Below are 24,558 nucleotides of genomic sequence, written 5' to 3'. Positions count from 1 at the left end.
TTTGGAAACGTACTGACAGTTAGCATCTCTCTGTGAGGTTACCTCACAGTTTTCTTTAATTGTGAGTGGTATACATCGAAATTAAATTTACGCACAGATTTTCGCCTTACTTTGTATCCACTGATGATCATTATACATCTGAAAGACCTGCAACGTAATTACAGAGATAATTTATATTTTAGATAACTAATTGTTCGTAAAATTTCAAGACGAATATGTTTAGCGGTATAAATCGTTTTCAACGATGAGGAAAACAATTTTTAACAGTTGAAAACTGCTACAAATAATAGTATTATTATACATGAGCGTTTTTTACTAAGGGAAGATTGGTATTAGTGTTTCACATTGGGTGATCTGTTACTCATATTCAGACCTGGTACTTTTCCAGAGTGGGTTAGGAATTTAAATGTCACTCTAAAAGATTTATTAGTGCAAGATGGTAAAATATGATAGTCACTGCCCACCTACCAGGTAAGAACAATAACCTGAAAACCGAGAGACAAGTTTGAGAATTAGGTGGTACAGAAATACACTATGTGGAAACGTTATTTCACCAAGGCAATTATTAGCTTTGGAAAGAGTGCGGATGAACTGAAGATTGAGGGAAGAAAATATATATACGAGGGTTGACTGAAAAGTAATGCCTCCACCTTCGTTTCTCTTAAACAGTTGGCAGCATTGGTATGCGGCAGGTACTGGCTTGTTCCGCAGCCTTTTCTCTACAGCTCCAGTTGGCGGGAAGCCTTAGCATTGGACGGTTGTGTTGTAACAGTGTAAAGTATGGAACCCTGCGCAGACGGTCGGCCAGTGCGATTTAAGCAACGTGCAGTCATTGAACTCTTTACAGCAGAAGGTGTCACCCCAAAGGAGATTCATCAGAGAATGAAAGCAGTTTATGATGATTGTGTTTATGTGAGTACTGTGCGTCGTTGGGCGAGTAAGTTTAAAGATGTTGAGACAGGAACATCTGCCCTGCGTCGCAGACAAAGAGTTGGACGTCCTGTGACAGCAACCACCGAGTTTCACAAGCGGAATGTTGACATATTGATTCAGAATGATCGTCGTATAACTCAGAAAGAAATTGCAAGCCCAATCGGCATTTCACAAGAACGTGTGGGTCACATTATTGCTTTGCTTGGCTATCGGAAGATTGCACGATGGGTACCCCGGATGCTGACTCCTGAAATGAAAGCGCACAGACTTGAAATTTGCCAGGAACTCCTCTCGCGTTACGAGAATGAAGGTGACGCCTTTCTCCATTCAACTGTGACAGGAGACGAAACGTGGTTACACCATTACGACCTGGAGACGAAACGTCAGTCCATGGAATATCGACACAAAGATTCGACCCAGAAAAAGAAATTCAAGATGCAGCCCTCAGCTGGAAAAATCATGACCACAGCGTTCTGGGACGCAGATGGTGTTATCCATGTTGATTTCCTTGATCGTGGAGCAACATTAAATTCAGTGCGTTGCATCACAAAGCTGCGAAATCTGAAACGACGGGTAACAAGGGTCCGAAAGGAAAAGTGAAATGTTCTCCTGCAACATAATGCCAAACCACACACTTCGAAGTGCCACCACAGCAGAACTTCAGAGACTGAATCTCACCATCGTACATCATCCATCCTCCATACAGTCCAGAGTTAGCACTGTCTGACTTTCATCTGTTCCCGATAATGAAAGACAATCTGCTTCTGATGAAGACGTTGAGAGAACTGAAAGACTGTGGTTGCGGAAACAGAGTGTCGACTTCCTCCGTGACGGCTTCAGAAAACTTGTCCATCGTTGGCAGAAATGTATCCAATTGGCTGATGATTATGTGGGAAAGTGAATATTGGTAATTAAAGATCACATTCTAAGGATTATTTCTGCGTTTGATTTATTAAAATTTTCCCATCCAAACCCAACTAACGAACGTGGAGGAATTACTTTTCATTCAACCCTCATACTTACCATCCAGTCTGTGGCGTTGTTGAGAAAGGGGAAACACAATCTCGAACTGGAGAAGAATGGAGCAGAAGATTGACCATGGCCTATTCAAAGGAACCATCCTGGTATTCGGCTTGATCGATAGAAGGAAAGCACGAAAAATCCAAATTTGTTTGGCTGGGCGGGGAGTTGAACCTTGTTGTTGTTGTTGTTGTGGTCTTCAGTCCTGAGACTGGTTTGATGCAGCTCTCCATGCAACTCTATCCTGTGCAAGCTGCTTCATCTCCCAGTACCTACTGCAACCTACATCCTTCTGAATCTGCTTAGTGTATTCATCTCTCGGTCTCCCTCTACAATTTCTACCCTACACGCTGCCCTCCAATATTAAATTGGTGATCCCTTGATGCCTCAGAACATGTCCTACCAACCGATCCCTTCTTCTGGTCAAGTTGTCCCACAAACTTCTCTTCTCCCCAATTCTATTCAATACCTCCTAATTAGTTATATGATCTACCCATCTAATCTTCAGCATTCTTCTGTAGCACCACATTTCGAAAGCTTCTATTTTATTCTTGTCCAAACTAGTTATCGTCCATGTTTCACTTCCATACATGGCTAAACTCCATACAAATACTTTCAGAAACGACTTCCTGACACTTAAATCTATACTCGATGTTAACAGATTTCTCTTCTTCAGAAACGCTTTCCTTGCCATTGCCAGTCTACATTTTATATCCTCTCTACTTCGACCATCATCAGTTATTTTGCTCTCCAAATTGGAGTTGAACCTTATGTCGCCTAAAAGCGAGCGCAATGTCCTAACCATTACACCAACTCGCTAGGTTAGAAATAGTCAACTTTGGCGTCTTTCTAATGTGTATTCCCTGACAACGTAGCTGCCCCACGCCAAACCACCCACCCCCTCGCCATTCCTACCCCCCCCCCCCCATCCCTGGGTTGGCTACAATACTTTAGAAATACTCATCTTGAGATAATTTTTCTCTATGGAAGCTTATTGTTTGCATCCGCGTTTGCCGCAGCAATAAATGCGTCTTGAAAACTTTGCCCTGAGTAAAAGAAAAGTAGTGGAGCTGCAAGACATATTTATTATTTTGTAGAAACTCACTGGAGGATCGAATCCATTACACAAATTGACATAAACGAAATACAAGGTGTGGTTTCCCCATAATGCGCAGGCTTCCCACTGACCGTACGTCAGTCACTTCCAAAAGCACTCGTCAGCAAGTATTTCCATACGTTACTACGTCAACTGCTGTTTCATTCTAGGTACTAGCGGGACTTAACTCTCGGACGTTTGTTTCATAGTAAACTGGTTGTGACTGTGTTTTCCAAGTGTCCACTGACCCACAGGGCTGGGAGCGACAGTAAGTGGTTCCCCTCACAGGCAGGTATCTTTTGAAAACGCTTCGTCAGCGTCCAGAGCGCGAGACCAGTGTGTGGTCTCTCTCAGACGATAGCTGCGGGTTTCCCGACCTCGGCTGCACTGCAGCCACTTCTCCGAAGCCCTAAATAGCTGGCCGCCTGTCTCTGAAGTCTGTCCTTGCAGCCTCCAAGAGCATGACGATGACGCGACGATTCCGGAACGTCTCTGACGTATACATTCCCAACTCAGCTTTAGAAAGCATCACTAGTGCGAAACACAGATCGGCAGTTTCACACATGAATCATGCCTACAGGCCAAGAGAGAGTTTATTTAAAACTACTATTTGAGAAACCGTCGAAGCCGCAAAGAGAAATCATATTCGTTATCCCTGAGTGGTGTTCCCTTGTCGGTACGCCATATCTCCCGTATTTCTTAATCAAAATGAATGACTGAGATATAATTTCCAATATTTTGTTCACCACTAATGACGAAAAATACACAGTTAGTTTAAAGTTATTATTTTCGTTAAGAACTTTATTTTGAAAACATTTTTATAAAACCAAGATAGGAGGTTCCATCTATTGACTATCTGTGTAACTAACATCCACGACAGCGGTTAGACCCTGTTTCTCTAAGCAAGAGTTGTGTACTGCGGAAATAAACTGAATTATATCAATGTTTATCATCCCAGGTAAGTACCGTTTCTTTAACAGCTTAGTTTATTTAACTTCTAATTCGTCATTACTTTACAAAAAATGGTTCAAATGGCTCTGAGCACTATGGGGCTTAACTTCTGAGGCCATCAGTCCCCTAGAACTCCGAACTACTTAAACCTAACTAACCTAAGGACATCACACACATCCATGCCCGAGGCAGGATTCGAACCTGCGACCGTAGCGGTCGCGCGGTTCCAGGCTGTAGCGCCATTAATCTACGTGTTCATGTTTATAACTTAATTCTTCATTACCCAACAGCGTTTCCAACAGTACGTTTCACTTATAACCTAAATACAATTAATCTGCATCAAAATTCCTAAAGACTGCTACTTTAATTAAGAAAGTTTTATTACCACCATATTCAATGCCACAGAAATCAAAGAACAAAATGTTTCGCACTTCTATTCAACGGCGAATCTGTGTCCAAAAAACGATGATTGTACAATAGGAGGAGGAGGAGGAGATTACTGTTTAACGTCCCGTCGACAACGAGGTGATTAGAGACGGAGCACAAGCTAGGATTGGGGAAGGATGAAGAAGGAAATCGGCCGTGCCCTTTCTAAGGAACCATCCCGGCATTTGCCTGAAGCGATTTAGGGAAATCACGGAAAACCTAAATCAGGATGGCCGGGCGCGGGATTGAACCGTCGTCCTCCCGAATGCGAGTCCAGTGTGCTAACCACTGCGCCACCTCGCTCGGTGATTGTACAATAGTTAGTTCCCAATTTGCTATCTGAGGAGGCAATGGTTTATACCTGAGTTCTGATAGCGTTCAACCAAATAAACAACCTTCAATTGTACCCTGCACAATTTTTGAACAACTGAAATCCGTCCGTTTTACCACTCCATTAATGGTTTTTAAAGAAAAATGATATTATTATGTTAATTTGAAACGGTACTCTTAAATTAATTAATGTTGTAAGATTAGCGGTAAATCACTTAGGCAGGTGCTTCATCACTGCTAAATTCATTCACTCCGGTACAGCTGTGTTCGTACCCCGCAATATCATCACACCTTCTGATCCTTGTCTACCCAAATGATAAGTCAACAATCCCCAATAAGAGTAACTTTCGCTATGACGGTTAATAAAGTGCAAGGGTAAACGTTTCAAATGGTAGGCTGTATTTACCAGAACCCGTTTCTTTTGCATGAACAGTTATACTTCGAATTTTCACGAATTCCGAAATGCAGTGATATTTATGTTTATGGCGAATACTAATGCAGCCAAAAAATAAACGGTGATCAGATTATAACATTTCAACGAAATTCTGTAAAACAAAAGAAGTTTAAAAAATAGAATCAAGCTGACAGAGACAATATCTGCTTTCTATAACTTCCGCAATTAACCATATTGTACATAACGATATCGATGTTTAAAGTGCGACTAATATTTGTTACAAGGATTCCAAATATAATATCTTTTATTAATAAATATTGCATTACCTATATTTCCAGTACTATATTACCTATCGCTGGCTGATGAGTACAGAGTGCGAATTATTTGCACCCGTCAACTAGTAGCGTTCACTAGTGGTGAGTGGTTTCGGAGACAACGCCCATTATCAGACCATCGGCTTCATCGTTAAGTACTGAAATGCAATACAACCAGTAACTATGCAAACAGCCATAACTGGCAGCTACACGCAACATACTCAAATAGTTTACGACACATGATCAACGTATCTTGCCTCAACAGTATCAGGACTTGCATTCCTGAAAACGAGGACTTTACTAATAGCAAATATAAATTCAAGTGTTACGGAGTCTTTTCTGAAGGAAAAGTGGACGATAAGTAGTTCAGACAAGAAGAAAATAAAACCTTTTAAAGTGTGATGCTATAAAAGAACGCTGAAGATCATATAGATAGATAAAAAACTAACAAGAGTTACTGAATCGAACCAGAGATTTATGGTATAAACTGACTAAAAGAAGGAATAGATTGACAGGACATGTTCCGAGGCATCAAAGAATCGTCAGGTTGGTAATCGAGGGAAGTGCAAGGACTGTTAAGTGTAGAGAGAGACATGGCTTGAAAACACAAAGCACGTTTAAATGGATGTAGGTTGCAGTAGTTATTTCCATACGAAGAGGCTTTCACTGGCTAGCTACCGTGAGAAGCTGCCTCAGACCAGTCTTCAGACTGACGACCACAACACTGACATTTTCGTTCATCAGAAGTGACGTTTTTCGAATGCTTGCAACTGTATCAATGATAAATTAAATAATGCGGCAGTGCGCCAATTACGTATTTTCCTGCGTAGCAGAACGCTTTTCATCAACTTACATATAAAACTTGGAATAAATTACTGAAACGAGTCTTTGTTCGTTCGTTTTGGTCAAATATTTGAGAGGAGAGAAAGCAAGACTCTGTAGAAATTACACAATGGATTTTTGTCCAGATTTTCATAACCAAACGAAGAATGGTATATGGACAAATAGCGTGCCAAATTGACGAGAGCGAGGTCAGTTTTGCCCAAAAATATTTAATTGCTTAAAAGTAATCACATTAATTAAGTAAAACTCAATTAGCGATTTGAGGAAAAATTAGGCAACGGGCTGTTGCCCAAATTATAAGCCAAACGAAAGCTGGGAAAAAGATAAATGGAGTATTAAATCGAGCAGCATAAGATCTAGTTTTGCAAAAGAAGGTTTAACGGCTTGAAAGTAATTAGAGTAATTAAGAAAAATTTCTTCAATGATTTGAGGGAAAATTTAAACATTTAACGAACAGCTCCTGCTATCTATTTAAAGGAAAGGTCAAAAAGCGTATCTCTTCAAGGCCTTACACTGGTGTGATATTTCATGCTTTCAGAACAAATCTTGGAAACGAAAGCGATCAAATGTTTTGCGAAGTAATTTGTGTCAATGTAAGAAATACACTACTGGCTATTAAAATTGCTACACTATCTTTCAAAGATGCGTCATGCGTTTCCCTAATCTGTTTTATTTCTTACTTTTAGACAAATCATTTCACAAAGCATTTGAGTATTTTTTTTAAACCTTTTAATTGTTGCCTTTTTCCGTTTCTATATGTGATTGGCATTGTTATGTAACGGTTTTGGCAGAGTTGGCAACTCGTGGCCGGCTGCCTTTCTGATACTTGGAGCCCGCTCTTTCAAATGGGTTGCAAAGCAGACGGATTGCCAGCGGTTAGCCTTACATGTTCTTTAAACCTGGTAGTAATTGCCTGCCCTGATTTTGAATGTTTCTCGCAATCTATTCTAGGCACCCTGTTTCCTTTTTTCTAGGAGTTGTTTTTGTTAATATTCAACAGGATGTTCTACAATCGTTCTGAGCTGTTATTCTGTTTCATGTTTTTAACTGGCAGTTACCTCCAGTTGCACTCGCATATCAGTAGTTTTGTTACGATGAGTGACGGTGAGAAAGTAAGCTACTGTTTGTGCAATAACATAGCTGCCCTCAATTGTCTGCCTGTCTGGGTAAGCATACATCATGACGTGCACCCTGCTCTCCGCCCCGCCTCCCCCCCCCCCCCTCCTCCCCCAAGCTGCATCAATACATCAATCCACGATGCATAGGCGCGCGCAATATCGCTGCCGAGCAATGTATACGGAGGTGCATGGGAAGGATGATGCATTGCGCTATTGAAGTAGCTATACGTTATACAACGTATACACTACGCAACAAATAGTATGAATGTATGGATCAAACACTCTGAAGATTGTATAAGCACTGCATTCATTACTTTGAATCGTTTCACGTACCACATATCAACCAATAAAGCATTTTTGCTAATATGGTAAAGTTCAAAGAGTAAACAGCAGTTTTATACAGTAAATACACTACTGGCCATTAAAATTGCTACACCAAGAAGAAATGCAGATGATAAACGGGTATACATTGAACAAATATACTCGTATTATACTAGAACTGACATGTGATTACATTTTCACGCAATTTGGGTGCATAGATAATGAAAAATCAGTACCCAGAACAAACACCTCTGGCCGTAATAACGGCCTTGATACCCCTGGGCATTGAGTCAAACAGAGCTTGGATGGCGTGTATAGGTACAGCTGCCCATGCAGCTTCAACACGATACCACAGTTCACCAAGAGTAGTGACTGGCGTATTGTGACGAGCCAGTTGCTCTGCCACCATTGACCAGACGTTTTCAATAGGTAAGAGATCTGGAGAATGTGCTGCCAGGGCAGCAGTCGAACATTTTCTGTATCCAGAAAGGCCCGTGCAGGACCTGCAACACGCGGTCGTGCCTTATCCTGCTGAAATGTAGGGTTTCGCAGGGATCGAGTGAAGGGTAGAGCCACGGGTCGTAACACATCTGAAATGAAACGTCCACAGTTCAAAGTGCCGTCAGTGCGAACAAGAGGTGACCGAGACGTGTAACCAATGGCACCCCATACCATCACGCCGGGTGATCCGCCAGTATGGCGATGACGAACACACGCTTCCAATGTGCGTTCACCGTCATGTCGCCAATCACGGATGCGACCATCATGATACTGTAAACAGAAAAAATGACGTTTTGCCATTCGTGCACCCAGGTTCGTCGTTGAGTACACCACAGTAGGCGCTCCTGTCTGTGATGCAGCGTCAAGGATAACCGCAGCCATGATCTACGAGCTGATAGGTCATGCTGCTGCAAACGTCGTCGAACTGTTCGTGCAGATGGTTGTTGTCTTGCCAACGTCTCCATCTGTTGACTCAGGGATCGAGATGTGGCTGCACGATCCGTTACAGCCATGCGGATAAGATGCCTATCATCTCGACTGCTAAGTGATACGAGGCCGTTAGGATCCAGTACGGCGTTCCGAATTACACTCCTGAACCCACCGATTCCATATTCTGCAAACAGTCATTGGAACTCGACCAACGCGAGCAGCAATGTCGCGATACGATAAACCGCAATCGCGATAGGCTACAATCCGACCTTTATCAAAGCCGGAAACGTGATGGTACGCATTTCTCCTCCTTACACGAGGCATCACACCAACGTTTCACCAGGCAACGCCGTTCAACTGCTGTTTGTATATGAGAAATCGGTTGGAAAATTTCCTTATGTCAGCACGTTGTAGGTGTCGCCACCGGCGCCAACCTTGTGTGAATGGTCTGAAAAGCTAATCATTTGCATTCACAGCATCTTCTTCCTGTCGGTTAAATTTCGCATCTGTAGCACGTCATCTTCGTGGTGCAGCAACTTTAATGGCCGGTAGTGTATTTTCCCTAATTCGCGTAATATTTTCCTAATTAATAAGTATCTTGTACTATACACATGTGCTTCCTCACGGTTCAAGCTATCTCTATACCAAATTTCTTCGAAATCAATTCAGCTGGTTGGTCGTGAAAACTTAGCAAGACAGTTACTTTCGCATTTATTAGTGTTGATAAAACTTTCAGTTACGGTATCTTTTTTGACGTGATCCGACTTTGATGATATATGGTGTCCCTAGCTATGCTCACGTCACCTGTAACAACTCTATGAAAGAGATTAGCGTATTCAAAGAAGGAAACAGACAGATACAACGCTTTTAGGTAAAACTTTAAATCACGATAGCTTTTTTTTTTTCAAGCTTCAGTTTTTATGAAATAGAACCTAAACGGTGCCGCAGGCTCTACTGACGTTACCTGCGAAAAGACCCTGAAAATTCGTATGGTGACTTTGGAGATGAGTGTTTTCAAACAGACAGAACGGATTAAGTAAAATTTGAAATCACAATATCTTTTTTGATCATCCGTTTTTGAACGAATAAAGCCTGTAAGGCGGCCCGAGCACGCCCAAGTTACTAGTAAAAAACTGATGAGAATTAGTCTAGTAATTTTGGAGGAGCGTGTTCAAACTGACAAACATACAGACGCGACTGTTTTATAGATTAATTAATACAGATGTTCAGTTTCAACCAAACGTTATGGAAATATGAATAAATATTTTTTGGTAATTATTTTCTAACCTTATTTTGAAACTGGCTAGATACCACGGGTTTAAACACATGAGGATGTAATTCCAGTTTGCTGAATCAAAAGTGTGCCATCCACATTTCCATTAATAACATAAAAGATGAAGGGAGAATGTTGTATCCGTGAACACTTTTCACACATTCGCCTCTAGCCAGCCCTGTAACAGAAGTTTGTTATATTTTATTATTCCGTCTTGAAATGATATTCACTTAATATGTCCTGCGGCGTTTTTCTGAAATTACAAAAATTACTCGAGAACAGTAAGGTTTTTCCAAATGTGAAGAACTTATCGATACTGTATTTAATAGTCTGTGTGTTACGTTATTAACTACTACGCACCAATAATAAGTAAGTGAAATCAAACTATGGAGAAGTGTTATCAAAAACCAGTTACCAGTCAAACCATTTCGAAATAGAAGCTGCTGGCAGCTACCACAAATTTCCCTTCTCAGACAAGGAAAATTGTTAAGGCATTTAAGAAACTCATTTTATTTGCAAATTTCTCGTCTACTCTTGTAGACGACCTCCTGCCTTTTCGAAGCAGAAGATGATGCACGGTCGACGTAGTGTGGCTTCACCACCCACACGTTACGTAATTAGTTTTAAAAATGTACAAACTTTTATTCGTCATAAAACTCTGTAACTAAGGAATTAACAATATTTCCCAAAACGCTTTCATATATTAGACAGCACTTAGATATAAAGAGCTCTTAATATTTACAAATGCTGCACAAAACACAACCTCGTGTCTCACAACAACATAAGCCGTAGAGAATAGCGTCCTCTGTTTATGGTGGTTTCTGGTGTGCATTGCTTCATGTGATTCTGAAATTAGTCACTAGGTCGAAACACCGACCAGGAAATATCATCTTTTCCTAGGTCCCGTTTTCCTGAAAAAAGTGATTTATGTATTTGTAGATATCGTTGGAATTTAAGTAGGTCTGACACAAAAGCAATAAAGGACATGTAAGTTACAAACCAACTAAAAAAATATTATCTTTCGAGCACTTTGGAAATAAACACCACGACTAATCCAACGTTTGGGTGACGAAATAGTTCCTGAAAACATTGCCATCAGTTCCTTAATACCAGCGTTAATACCTGTCGCTTGATTTTATTACCTTCTATTGAGTCTATTATCTCAAAGGAAGCTTCTCAGACGATGGGGAGCAAACGTTTATCGCTCAGTTTTTTTCCATCAGCTGTTTGAGGTCATGTGCCAGTTAGCAAAGGCGAGATAAGAATTCCGGCCTGCACGTGTGCTAGGTGATCCATGAACGCGATTAGCAAAGCACACCGCGCGTGTCGAGTAGAGCGAGGACAGCAGTTATATGAGGACTAAACAATGTGCTAAGCGCGGAAAATGAAATTCGGTCCTAAAAGTGAGGATCCGCTGTCTTGGAAGGTACAGTTCTCTGCTTTACGAAATTAAAAATAAATCGGCTCTGTAGTGCAGGGTGTACGGAAATTAAGTACCTGTTTTGTAGAAAACTGTGGTAGAGGGGTAAGACGTAGATGTAAAGTTGTAGTTGTTGCTGAAAATGACGGACTGGCTTCACGGCACCGCTAAACAGGTGTTCTGATGTTACAGTTACTTGAACAAGCGTGATGTTAACTGTGCGCAAGAGGATAGCCATTGTGACACGGACGCTGCAGAGGTTGTTGTACCGTGAAATACGGACAAAATTTCATAGCCGATTCCATAAAACCCCGCCTACTGACAAAGCAGATCAACCATTAGTGATTCAGGCCTAAGCGCACTGGTACAGTTAAGAACGAGCCTAGACAAGGCCGTCTATCAGTCCCTGCTGACCGAAATAAAGCTATTACAACATCCCAGAGGTTGAAAATACCGCTTCAATTGTAAAGTTCTTTTATTATCACATGACCGGTTCGGGCTCTTATAAGCCCCTGTTCTGCGCTCATAGGTAGCAAACCGCGCCTTGTACACGTCCACCGCGGCGCTTGGGGACCACAGCACCAAGTTACTACACCTGAAGTTGGGCTTGTAAGAGCCCAAACCGGTTAGTACTACACTGGTAAATGGCTGTGGCAAATGTTCACTTTTACATCTAGAATGGGTCCCCATTATTTTTGCTTAGGGGCTGTACAGCGCTTTTGTATTCTACTTGATTGTACATAATTTTCTGATATGTTTCATACATGTGTCACAGATCTGAAGATGGTTGCAGACAGTAACCGAAACTACAGGGTTATTACAAATGATTGAAGCGATTTCACAGCTCTACAATAACTTTATTATTTGAGATATTTTCACAATGCTTTGCACACACATACAAAAACTCAAAAAGTTTTTTTAGGCATTCACAAATGTTCGATATGTGCCCCTTTAGTGATTCGGCAGACATCAAGCCGATAATCAAGTTCCTCCCACACTCGGCGCAGCATGTCCCCATCAATGAGTTCGAAAGCATCGTTGATGTGAGCACGCAGTTCTGGCACGTTTCTTGGTAGAGGAGGTTTAAACACTGAATCTTTCACATAACCCCACAGAAAGAAATCGCATGGAATTAAGTCGGGAGAGTGTGGAGGCCATGACATGAATTGCTGATCATGATCTCCACCACGACCGATCCATCGGTTTTCCAATCTCCTGTTTAAGAAATGCCGAACATCATGATGGAAGTGTGGTGGAACACCATCCTGTTGAAAGATGAAGTCGGCGCTGTCGGTCTCTAGTTGTGGCATGAGCCAATTTTCCAGCATGTCTAGATACACGTGTCCTGTAACGTTTTTTTCGCAGAAGAAAAAGGGGCCGTAAACTTTAAACCGTGAGATTGCACAAAACACGTTAACTTTTGGTGAATTGCGAATTTGCTGCACGAATGCGTGAGGATTCTTTACCGCCCGGATTCGCACATTGTGTCTGTTCACTTCACCATTAAGAAAAAATGTTGCTTCATCACTGAAAACAAGTTTCGCACTGAACGCATCCTCTTCCATGAGCTGTTGCAACCGCGCCGAAAATTCAAAGCGTTTGACTTTGTCATTGGGTGTCAGGGCTTGTAGCAGTTGTAAACGGTAAGGCTTCTGCTTTAGCCTTTTGCGTAAGATTTTCCAAACCGTCGGCTGTGGTACGTTTAGCTCCCTGCTTGCTTTATTCGTCGACTTCCGCGGGCTACGCGTGAAACTTGCCCGCATGCGTTCAACCGTTTCTTCGCTCACTGCAGGCCGACCGGTTGATTTCCCCTTACAGAGGCATCCAGAAGCTTTAAACTGCGCATACCATCGCCGAATGGAGTTCGCAGTTGGTGGATCTTTGTTGAACTTCGTCCTGAAGTGTCGTTGCACTGTTATGACTGACTGATGTGAGTGCATTTCAAGCACGACATACGCTTTCTCGGCTCCTGTCGCCATTTTGTCTCACTGCGCTCTCGAGCGCTCTGGTGGCAGAAACCTGAAGTGCGGCTTCAGCCGAACAAAACTTTATGAGTTTCTCTACGTATCTGTAGTGTGTCGTGACCATATGTCAATGAATGGAGCTACAGTGAATTTATGAAATCGCTTCAATCATTTGTAATAGCCCTGTAGTTATTGAACTTTAATTGTGGTAGGAAAATTGTAGTCTAGGCATTAAAAGTTCTCACTTTTAAATGTTTTTTATTTAATAAACCACATCAAGTCCGCCGTCTCTCCTCCCTGACCACGTCAGGCTTCACTGATTCATTTAGACTTCTAGATCAATAGCTGGTAAGACGTTGCACGAATGAAACACTACATTGTTATTTTCATTATAGCTTTATAGAGTCGTATGGCATGAGTGCATGAATGAATCGACTGGCGCGTTTTGAAATGTTCTTCCCATGCTCCGCGCCCACAGGCACCTTTCCGTTGCAAATTATGTGTGTGTGTGTGTGTGTGTGTGTGTGTGTGTGAGTGTGTGTAGATGAGTGTAACGGTTGTGTGTAGTGTAATGTAGGGTACTGTCGTGTTCGAGACGATGATGAGAATGGAGCTGGTGAAACGAGATGACGGTGCATAGCTTACTCCTCCCGAAGAGCAACAAGCGGCCAGACCGACGGATACCTGCCTCAAAGCCCAACTCGGACGAGACGAGAGGAGACATCTTCCTCTACCTGTCTGTCGTGATTCTCCGAATCAGGTCTCCCAAAAGCCGGCGCCACCCAAGTGAAGTCCATTTACGGCCCTGAAAGCATTTAGCGCAGCACGAGACATCGGGACAGGAAGCAGGCCTTTTATCCGTGCCGACAAGGCGGGTCGCTCTCCTAATAAAACTTAACTGCGGCAGACAGTCATTTCCGGTAGCTTCTCTTGTTCGTGCCGCACATCATATACCTGGCTTGTACGAATTCGGTTGAAAAGAATGATCGGTTCTTAAGAATACGTATTTGCGGTGCCAGAAAAGTTGTCATAACGCCACTGTTTCCTCTACGTCTACAGGGTGGTCCATTGATCGTGGCCGGGACAAATATCTCACGAAATAAGCGTCAAACGAAAAAACTACAAAGAACGAAACTTGTCTAGCTTGAAGGGGGAAAACAGATGGCGCTATGGTTGGCCCGCTAGATGGCGCTGCCATAGGTCAAACGGATATCAACTGGTTTTTTTTAAATAGGAACCCGCATTTTTTATTACATATTCGTGTAGTACGTACAGAAATATGAATGTTTTAGTTGGACCACTTCTTTCGCTTTGTGATAGATGGCGCTGTAATAGTCACAAACATGTGGCTTACAACAGTTGGTAACAGGTAGGTTTTTTAATATTAAAATACAGAACGTAGCTACGTCTGAATATTTTATTTCGGTTGTTCCAACGTGATACTTGTACCTTTGTGAACTTATTATTTCTGAGAACACATGCAGTTACAGCGTGATTACCTGTAAATACCACCTAATGCAATAAATGCTCAAAATTATGTCCGTCAACCTCAATGCATTTGGCAATATGTGTAACGACATTCCTCTCAACAGCGAGTAGCTCGCCTTCCGTCATGTTCGCACATGCATTGACAATGTGCTGACGCATGTTGTCAGGCGTTGTCGGTGGATCACGATAGCAAATATCCTTCAACTTTCCCCACAGAAAGAAATCCGGGGACGTCAGATCCGGTGAACGTGCGGGCCATGGTATGGTGCTTCGACGACCAATCCACCTGTCATGGAATATGCTATTCAATACCGCTTCAACCGCATGCGAGCTATGTGCCGGACATCCATCGCGCTGGAAGTACATCGCCATTCTGTCATGCAGTGAAACATCTTGTAGTAACATCGGTAGAACATTACGTAGGAAATCAACATACATTGCACCATTCAGACTGCCATCGATAAAATGGGGGCCAATTATCCTTCCTCCAATAATGCCGCACCATACATTAATCCGCCAAGGTCACTGATGTTCCAGTTGTGGCAGCTATCGTGGATTTTCCGTTGCCCAATAGCGCATATTATGCCGTTTTACGTTACCGCTGTTGGTGAGTGACGTTTCGTCGCTAATCAGAACGCGTGCAAAAAATCTGTCATAGTCCCGTAATTTCTCTTGTGCCCAGTGGCAGAACAGTACACGACGTTCAAAGTCGTCGCCATGCAATTCCTGGTGCATAGAAATACGGTACGGGTGCAATCGATGTTGATGTAGCATTCTCAGCACTGACGTTTTTTAGATTCCCGATTCTCGCGCAGTTTGTCTCCTACTGATGTGCGAATTAGCCGCGACAGCAGCTAAAACATCCACTTGGGCATCGTCATTTGTTGCAGGTCGTCGTTGACGTTTCACATGTGGCTGAACACTTCCTGTTTACTTAAATAACGTAAATTTCCGGCGAAGGGTCCGGGCACTTGGGTGTTGTCGTCCAGGATACCGAGCAGTATACATAGCACACGCCCGTTGGGCATTTTGATCACAATAGCCATACATCAACACGATATCGACCTTTTCCCCATTGGTAAACGGTCCATTTTAATGTAGCACGAAGCAAATACCGTCCGCACTGGCGGAATGTTACGTGGTACCACGTACATATACGTTTGTGACTATTACAGCGCCATCTATCACAAAGCAAGAAAAGTGGTCCAACTAAATCCACTCATATTTCTTTACGTGCTGCACGAATATGTAATAAAAAATGGGGGTTCCTATTTAAAAAAAAACGCAGTTGATATCCGTTTGACCTATGGTAGCGCCACTAGCGTGCCAATCATAACGCCATCGTTTTCGTTTGATGCTTATTTCGTGAGATATTTGGCCCGGTCACTATCAGTGGACCACCCTGTATATTCACGGTGATATGTATGGCTCTTTTTACATCGTGTTCGAGTTTCTTCCCATTGCATTCGCGTGTCAACCACGGGAAGAATGATCGCTCAGATCCCTCCATTATGAGCTCCTTATCCACGCCGTGAAGGCCCAAGAGATGTCTACCGGCCGCCGCGCCATCAGCTGTCTTGCAGCGTCATGCGGTCAGGAGGGGCATGTCGTCAAGACACCGCTCTCGCGACCCTTTTACCGGCTTTCCATACCGTGAAGCCGCTACTTCTCTCTCAACTAGCTCATCGATTGGCATCACAAGGTTGAGTGCACCCCGCACCAGTCCTCCCACTAGTGGAAAATCAATGGCACTACCGGAAATCGAACCCGGGTCCTCCGCACGGCACGCAGCTACAGAAAAAAATGGTTCAAATGGCTCTGAGCACTATGGGACTTAACTGCTACGGTCATCAGCCCCCTAGAACTTAGAACTACTTAAACCTAACAAACCTAAGGACAGCACACAACACCCAGCCATCACGAGGCAGAGAAAATCCCTGACCCCGCCGGGAATCGAACCCGGGCGTGGGAAGCGACAACGCTACCGCACGACCACGAGATGCGGGCCGCAGCTACAGAGGCTGACTGCAAATGCCTCTATGCGCGCCGTAGTTGGTCTAATCTTGTCTTCGTGATCCCTACAACGTAAAACTACCGAACTGGAGGAAGAAACGGACTGCAAAGAGGAGCTAATCTAACAGTGGCAGAGAACTATGAGCCGTCCGCGGTGGCCGTGCGGTTCTGGCGCTGCAGTCCGGAACCGCGGGACTGCTACGGTCGCAGGTTCGAATCCTGCCTCGGGCATGGGTGTGTGTGATGCCCTTAGGTTAGTTAGGTTTAAGTAGTTCTAAGTTCTAGGGGACTTATGACCTGAGATGTTGAGTCCCATAGTGCTCAGAGCCATTTGAACCATTTGAGAACTATGAGTACAGAATAAGAGCAACAGAGCACTGTCGAAAGAAATGTAGAAAGTGTGTGAGAAAATGTAGAAAGTGTGTGAGACGTGTATATTTCTATTGCCTATTGTCAAACCACAAATTATGAAAGATGTTTATATTTTATCAATTGGATTAAGTAGGAATAATTAATGTTTGTCATTTTGGAAATAATTGTTTTAGAAGGGAATGTCTGCACCAAAATATTGTTGCCGGGAGAGACCGCACATTGACATAATACTAAAAAGGGCGGGAGAGACCGCGTGTGGATACATTTTAAGAAAAGGGCGGGAAAGACCGCGCATTGATACATTTTGTAATGGTAGCAGGGATTGTCTGCACCAGAAAGCATTGTTGGCGGGAGAGACCGCACTTTAGCGTTCGTAGGAAGTCAGTAGTAAGCGAGATGTGAAACGAGTCGGTAGCAGATCTGAAGCGAGAGGTTGAGAGGTGCGGTGTGCCTGCCAGTCACCAGCTATGATTTACAAGAGATTACCGGTTTCGAACTGGCAAGTTCATCATCAGACGGCTGTTCACATAATTTTCAAGATACACTTTACATTATCGTCCGTTTTCGGTTTTTATTATTCCACTGTGGCGAAGTATTTTTGGTGTGTTGTTGCCCTACGGTAGAAAAACAGTGTTAGAAGCGCCATATGTGAAAATAACTAACCTCCAAACGATGAAATACAGCGTAAATAAATATATGAGGTTAAAGTGGTTATGGTACTTACGTCGAAAATTCCGCGCGATTTAGTTGCGAAGTTGCAGGATTGTATTTTTCGCATATTCCTAAATATATCCAACACTTACGTAACTTATCACCATATTGTGCAAAGCACCACACACACACACACACACACACACACACACACACACACACACACCAGAAAGAATTTTCCACATGTGAAGTTATCACAGAGATTGCAGATTTACAATCACAACATTGTCAGAGACGTTCCCTCTCAGAGACATCACAATATACAGGTTGCTTTGATTTCACAGAATGACTGTTTTTAAAGAATAACATAACTTAATGAAAATTAAAACACAAAGATAAACCTTACATTATGAGCGTATAATATTACAAATGAAGTTGACAGATGTAGTAACCAGCTTGTGTGAATGATACTTATATGGTATTATGCAAATACTGTGCCATATGCAAGGAGCAACATAGAGGTGAGATAAAATGAATAATATGACACCTCTATGTTACTTAGGACCTGCTTCCTACAAACGGCATGTTGCCAGTTCAGCACGTAATACAGGTCTCTGCCTTGTAATCTTAACTTTATCCCATTATTATCTTTATATTTAAGACCCATTTGGATGTACAGCAAACATTTAGAGATTTACGGTCTACAGTTCTTTCGAAATAACTGCAACCTGTCTTGCTCACGATGACATTTTCATCTACGTTCTGTTATTGTTTTGGTACTTAAGAATGCATGTTGTTGCATGACTACGGCTAACAATGCTCGTCAATGCTTATGGACTACCTTCTCATAGTTTGGACGGTGTGTTATCTGATACACATTAACATAGTCTGTACTCCACTGTTAAATGGCTGTGCCAAATGTTCACTTTCCAGAATTGGCTCCCCCGTATTTTTGCTCAGGTGTTGTTTAGTGTTTTTGCCCTCTACTTGGCTGTACATAATTTTCTACATGTGTTACTGATCTGAAGATGGTTGCGGATAACAACCGAGACCAGTTGCCGAATTTTAATTGCGACAGCAAAATTGGGGCTACTCATTAAAAGTTTTTGCTTTTAAAATTTTTTATTTAATATAAATGAGCCGTTATTGAATGTTTGTCCTCGAAGTCTTTCACGGCGGCATGTCTGAATAAAATCTTCTCCGCTTGAAAGCCGCGTCAGTTCGAATAAAATTCTCCTGCTTTCGATAGCTATTTCCGGCACTGAGGTGGAGAAGGATGGCAAGGTACCGTTCTTGGATGTTTTAGTTTAGCCGAAAATAGAAGGCCGGCTTGATCATTCAGTGTACAGGAAACCAACCCACACCGATCTATAGTTCAATGCCTGTGCACACGAAAGCAGTCCAGAACGCATTAGTGAACAGAGCAAAAATTATTTCTGATGACGACCACCTACAGCTGATATCGCTGCATTTAAGCCCCGTGTTCAGAGAGAATGGTTATAGTAAGAGATGTACACTACTGGCCATTAAAATTTCTACACCACGAAGATGACGTGCTACAGACGGGAAATTTAACCGACAGGAAGAAGATGCTGTGATATGCAAATGATTAGCTTTTCAGACCATTCACACAAGGTTGGCGCCGGTGGCGACACATAGTGCTGACACGAGAAAAGTTTCCAACCGATTTCTCATACACAAACAGCAGTTGACCGGCGTTGTCTTGTGAAACGTTGTTGTGATGCCTCGTGTAAGGAGGAGAAATGCGTACCATCATGTTTCCGACTTTGATAAAGGTCGGATTGTAGCCTATCGCGATTGCGGTTTGTCGTATCGCGACATTGCTGCTCGCGTTGGTCGAGATCCAATGACTGTTAGCAGAATATGGAATCGGTGGATTCAGGCGGGTAATACGGAACGCCGTGCTGGATCCCAACGGCCTCGTATCACTAGCAGTCGAGATGACAGGCATCTTATCCGCATAGCTGTAACGGATCGTGCAGCCACGTCTCGATCCCTGAGTCAACCGATGGGGACGTTTGCAAGGCGTCATTTTTTCGGATGAGTTCAGGTTCTGTTTACAGCATCATGATGGTGGCATCCGTGTTTGGCGGCATCGCGGTGAACGCACATTGGAAGCGTGTATTCGTCATCGCCATACTGGCGTATCACCCGGCGTGATGGTATGGGGTGCCATTGGTTACACGTCTCGGTCACCTTTTGTTCGCATTGACGGCATTTTGAACAGTGGACGTTACATTTCAGATGTGTTGCGACCCGTGGCTCTACCCTTCATTCGATCCCTGCGAAACCCCACATTTCAGCAGGATAATGCACGACCGCGTGTTGCAGGTCCTGTACGGGCCTTTCTGGATACAGAAAATGTTCGACTGCTGCCCTGGCCAGCACATTCTCCAGATCTCTCACCAAATGAAAACGTCTGGTCAATAGTGATCGAGTAACTGGCTCGTCACAATACGCCAGGCACTACTCTTGATGAACTGTGGTATCGTGTTGAAGCTGCATGTGCAGCTGTACCTGTACACGCCATCCAAGAGCTCTGTTTGACTCAATGCCCAGGCGTATCAAGGCCGTTATTACGGTCAGAGGTGGTTGTTCTGGGTACTGATTTCTCAGGATCTATGCACCCAAATTGCGTGCAAATGTAATCACATGTAAATTCTAGTATACATATTTGTCCAATGAATACCCGTTTATCATCTGCATTTCTTCTTGGTGTAGCAATTTTAATGGCCAGTAGTGCATTACAAACGCTTTCAGGTGCCACCGACGGAGGACGCCTCGCGAATAGGCGAAAGAGGCTAAGCCGGCTGCTTTCCTCCCATACTGCCGGGCAACGAGCGGCAAGTTACGATATGTGCTGTAGAGACACGGACTGAGACCAGCGTTCCTGCCCGCCTCCAAGATACGAGATATGTTGCACGCTGCTAGACACGACATTGCTCTTCGTGCGCTCGGTGTGTATGGTGTCCCTTGCGAATGCGGCAGCGTCGATGTGCGTGAAACAATTCGCACAATTGCGGAGCGTTTTACCGAGAACAAGCGATGTGTTAAATAAAGGGAGCCCCCCGCCGGCCGCTGTGGTCTCGCGGTTCTAGGCGCTCAGTCCGGAACCGCGGGACTGCTACGGTCGCAGGTTCGAATCCTGCCTCGGGCATGGATGTGTGTGATGTCCTTAGGTTAGTTAGGTTTAAGTAGTTCTAAGTTCTAGGGGACTGATGACCACAGATGTTAAGTCCCGTAGTGCTCAGAGCCATTTGAACCATTTTTAAAGGGAGCCCGACAAATCGTCCATAGCCGAGCATTGACTGGAAAATGGACAAAATTTAAAATTTTGAAAGAAGAGAGTATTTGCTCATGCGTCAGTATTGGTTCCGGTTCTGGATGCAGATACAGGGGAATGGAGGATCAGATACAACCAAGAGCTTGAGGAACTATGCCAGCAGCCCAACATAGCAGGAACTGTCAAAGCCAAACGAATGTAGTGGGCTGGCCACGTGCCCCGGATGAAGGATCACAGATGGCCTCGGAAACTCCTGGATTTCACACCGCCAGGGAGACCCAAGAAGCGTTGGAGGGATGGACTCCATGAAGATTTAAACCAAGTGTCAATAGATGTGGACGGATGGCGGACAGCAGCAATGGACAGAATACAGTGGAGGAGGAAACTTGTAGATGCGTGCGGTCCACTGAGCCTGATCACGTCGTCGTCGTCGTCGTCGTCGTCGTAGTAGTAGTAGTAGTCAGCATTGGGATTCTGTTACAAATGAGACGGCTGCAATGAGAATGAACAGCAACAACTTTAACAGAGACCAGGGTTACACACTTAGTAGGGCGTAGTAGCGGGCTTTGTACATCTAAAGAGAGCCAATTCGGATGGTCGGATGCTTGACACTTACAGGGAGGCAGGAGCGGCAGTTTCAAACATGGCGCCGGCCCCTCGCGCCACTTGACGTCACTGCGCCCTGGTCCAGTAGCTTTTTACTCCTGATGAAGGTGGCGGGTAATAGCATCGAAAGCTCGAGAACTTTGTTCGAAGTGACGTCCTCTGGAAAATGAGAAGATTTTATTCAAATCTTAATGTTGTTCAGCTAATTACTGCCCCAGATTGCTGTTGCATTTTGGAGGAGTGGACCGTTTTCCAGAGTTGCTGCGTATCCGAACTCTTTGAATTCCAAAGCGAGCCGTCAGCTTATCATTGGCACCTCCATTACCGACGAAAAAATTAGCACAAATTTACTCGTAACTTGACATCGCGATACAAACGATAATTTCTATACATAACAGACACTGGTCATTTTAAGCGATATGAAATGTTAGCACCTAGAGCTGTTTTCATACTTAGGTGGTGAGTGATACAACACTAGTTTCAAACTCTCTTACCTCTTATTCATTCCTAATACATACCCATATATTTAATGTAGAAACAGTTCGATAGCTATGTTGATATGAGACCAAAATCGATTTTAGCGGTGTTAAGGCATCACTGGAACCCTTTTCTTTATTTTCTTAAATTATCTTTGTTGATTGTTTCCCTGGATATATTTCGTTTTAAAGTTTGAAATTGTTTTCTTCGCGGTAACTGGGCATGGATACGGGGGCGGGTTGTTTGGGGGAGACCACACAGCGAGGTCATCGGTGTCGTCGGATTAGGGAAGGACGGGGAAGGAAGTCGGCCGTGCCCTTTCAAAGGAACCATCCCGGCATTTGCCTGGAGCGATTGAGGGAAATCACGGAAAACTTAAATCAGGATGGCTGGACGGGGGATTGAACCGTCGTCCTCCCGAATGCGAGTTCAGTGTGCTAACCACTGCGCCACCTCGCTCGGTCGTTTTAAAGGTAAAAGTATCTGCACCCCTCTGATTTCGGAGCCTGCAATCTGTTCGTTTTGAAGCAATGACCATGAAGCTCCTTTTCTTTCTTTCTGTACACCTTACAACTACCGTGATGGTAGCAAAGGACTGTGAAAAGAAACTAATCGCACAGCAGCAGTGAAATACGAAGAGATAGTAGGAGAAGTGGAACACTGTCGAAAAAACACTTAGAAACTGTGAATTAAAACACTGAGGTAACGTAAACTACTTCTAGGACGTAAGAAGCAGCTTAGAAATCACCAGAGCAAACATGAAATACGGATTTTTTCTTAGTATGCATCGCTAAATACTGAACTACCAAACAAAAAAATTAAATTCCTGTTGCATCGGACTTATCACAGTGTGTGTCTCGTCCGACTAAATGAAAAAAAATTACTGTCATTTTATACAATGTTCACTACATGTTGTGGTAGACCTCATCATTCAATTTAGAGTGATTCGAAAGGAGGAAAGGAGACGTTAATCAAAAGAGTTTGTCTCAGTTAAGTGAGTGTACAATAAAATTACATTGCAACAATTAAATGATAATACACAGTTAATTTCAAATCACCCACGGTGTTTACATCTTTTCCGTCGATATAATGGAGGTCGGGCCAGTTTACAGATTTTATATACACTGTTTGTTTGTGTGTATGGCTACATGCTGGCTATTTACGTACTACTGACTACCACAGTATCTTCTTTGCAATAGAAATGAGAATCTTATACTTTGACAATACTCAAAACGCTAGTGAAACACGCTTAAATTCAACAAAAAATTAAGTATCTATATCTTCTATACTACACATGCTGCTCATCTTTAAGTGTCTTTACACGTTTTACTATAACAATTTATTCTACTCATTAAATATTAGGCTACATACAATACATACCCTGACTAAACATACCATCCATTTTGGGGAAAAAGAAACAATAATTTTCCGTAACAAGCACTCGCAAAATGAGTTTGACGTTGAAATAATGTAGAACTCAAAGCTCCAAGGAATACGTGTTGTAAGCTATTAATTTCCTGTTAATTTTATTCTGAAAGTGCGTAGTAGTGTTCGTTAAAAGCAACTAGAATATATATGAGAAATTGTTTGACATAGCTGGACAAATATTTTCCTTAATTTATAAGTGGAAAATAATATTAGAAAATTAATTTTGGTAGAAAGCAGTAGATCTGTAGTTAACGACAATGTTTTTGTTATTATTGTCATCTTCAGTCCGAAGATTGGCGTGATGGAGGTCTTCACACTGTTCAATCCCACACAAGCCTCTTCGTCTCCTCATAACTACTATAACCTATATGAATTTGAATGTTGGTCTCTGTAGAGACCTTTGGCCTACCTCTACAAATTTTACCTCCACACTTCCTCCCATTGCAGTAACGACGTTTCCTTGATGCCTAGGAAGAGTCCCATCAACTGATCTCTTCATTCAGTCAACTTTTCCCATAAATTTCTTTTCTCCCCAATTTGATTCAGTACCTTTCATTAGATATTATTCGATCTACCCACCTAATCTTGAGTATTCTTCCGTAGCACCACAATTCAAAAGCATTCTATCGTGAACTATTTATCGACCACTTTTTATTTCCGTACAAGACTACACTCCAGACAAATACCCTCGGAAAAGACTCTATATCACTTATATTCGATGCCTCTTTATAGAAATGCTTTTAGTGCTATTGCAAGTTTGCATTTTATATCCACTCTATTTCGCCCATGTCAGTTATTTTAAGGCCCAAAAATCAAAATGCATTTACTACTTTCAGTATCTCATTTCCTAATCTAATCTGTTCAGTGTTTCTTGATTTAATTCAGT

Source organism: Schistocerca americana, chromosome 2 (assembly GCF_021461395.2).
Source record: "Schistocerca americana isolate TAMUIC-IGC-003095 chromosome 2, iqSchAmer2.1, whole genome shotgun sequence".
Taxonomy (NCBI): domain Eukaryota; kingdom Metazoa; phylum Arthropoda; class Insecta; order Orthoptera; family Acrididae; genus Schistocerca; species Schistocerca americana.
This window is presented reverse-complemented; position numbering follows the sequence as displayed.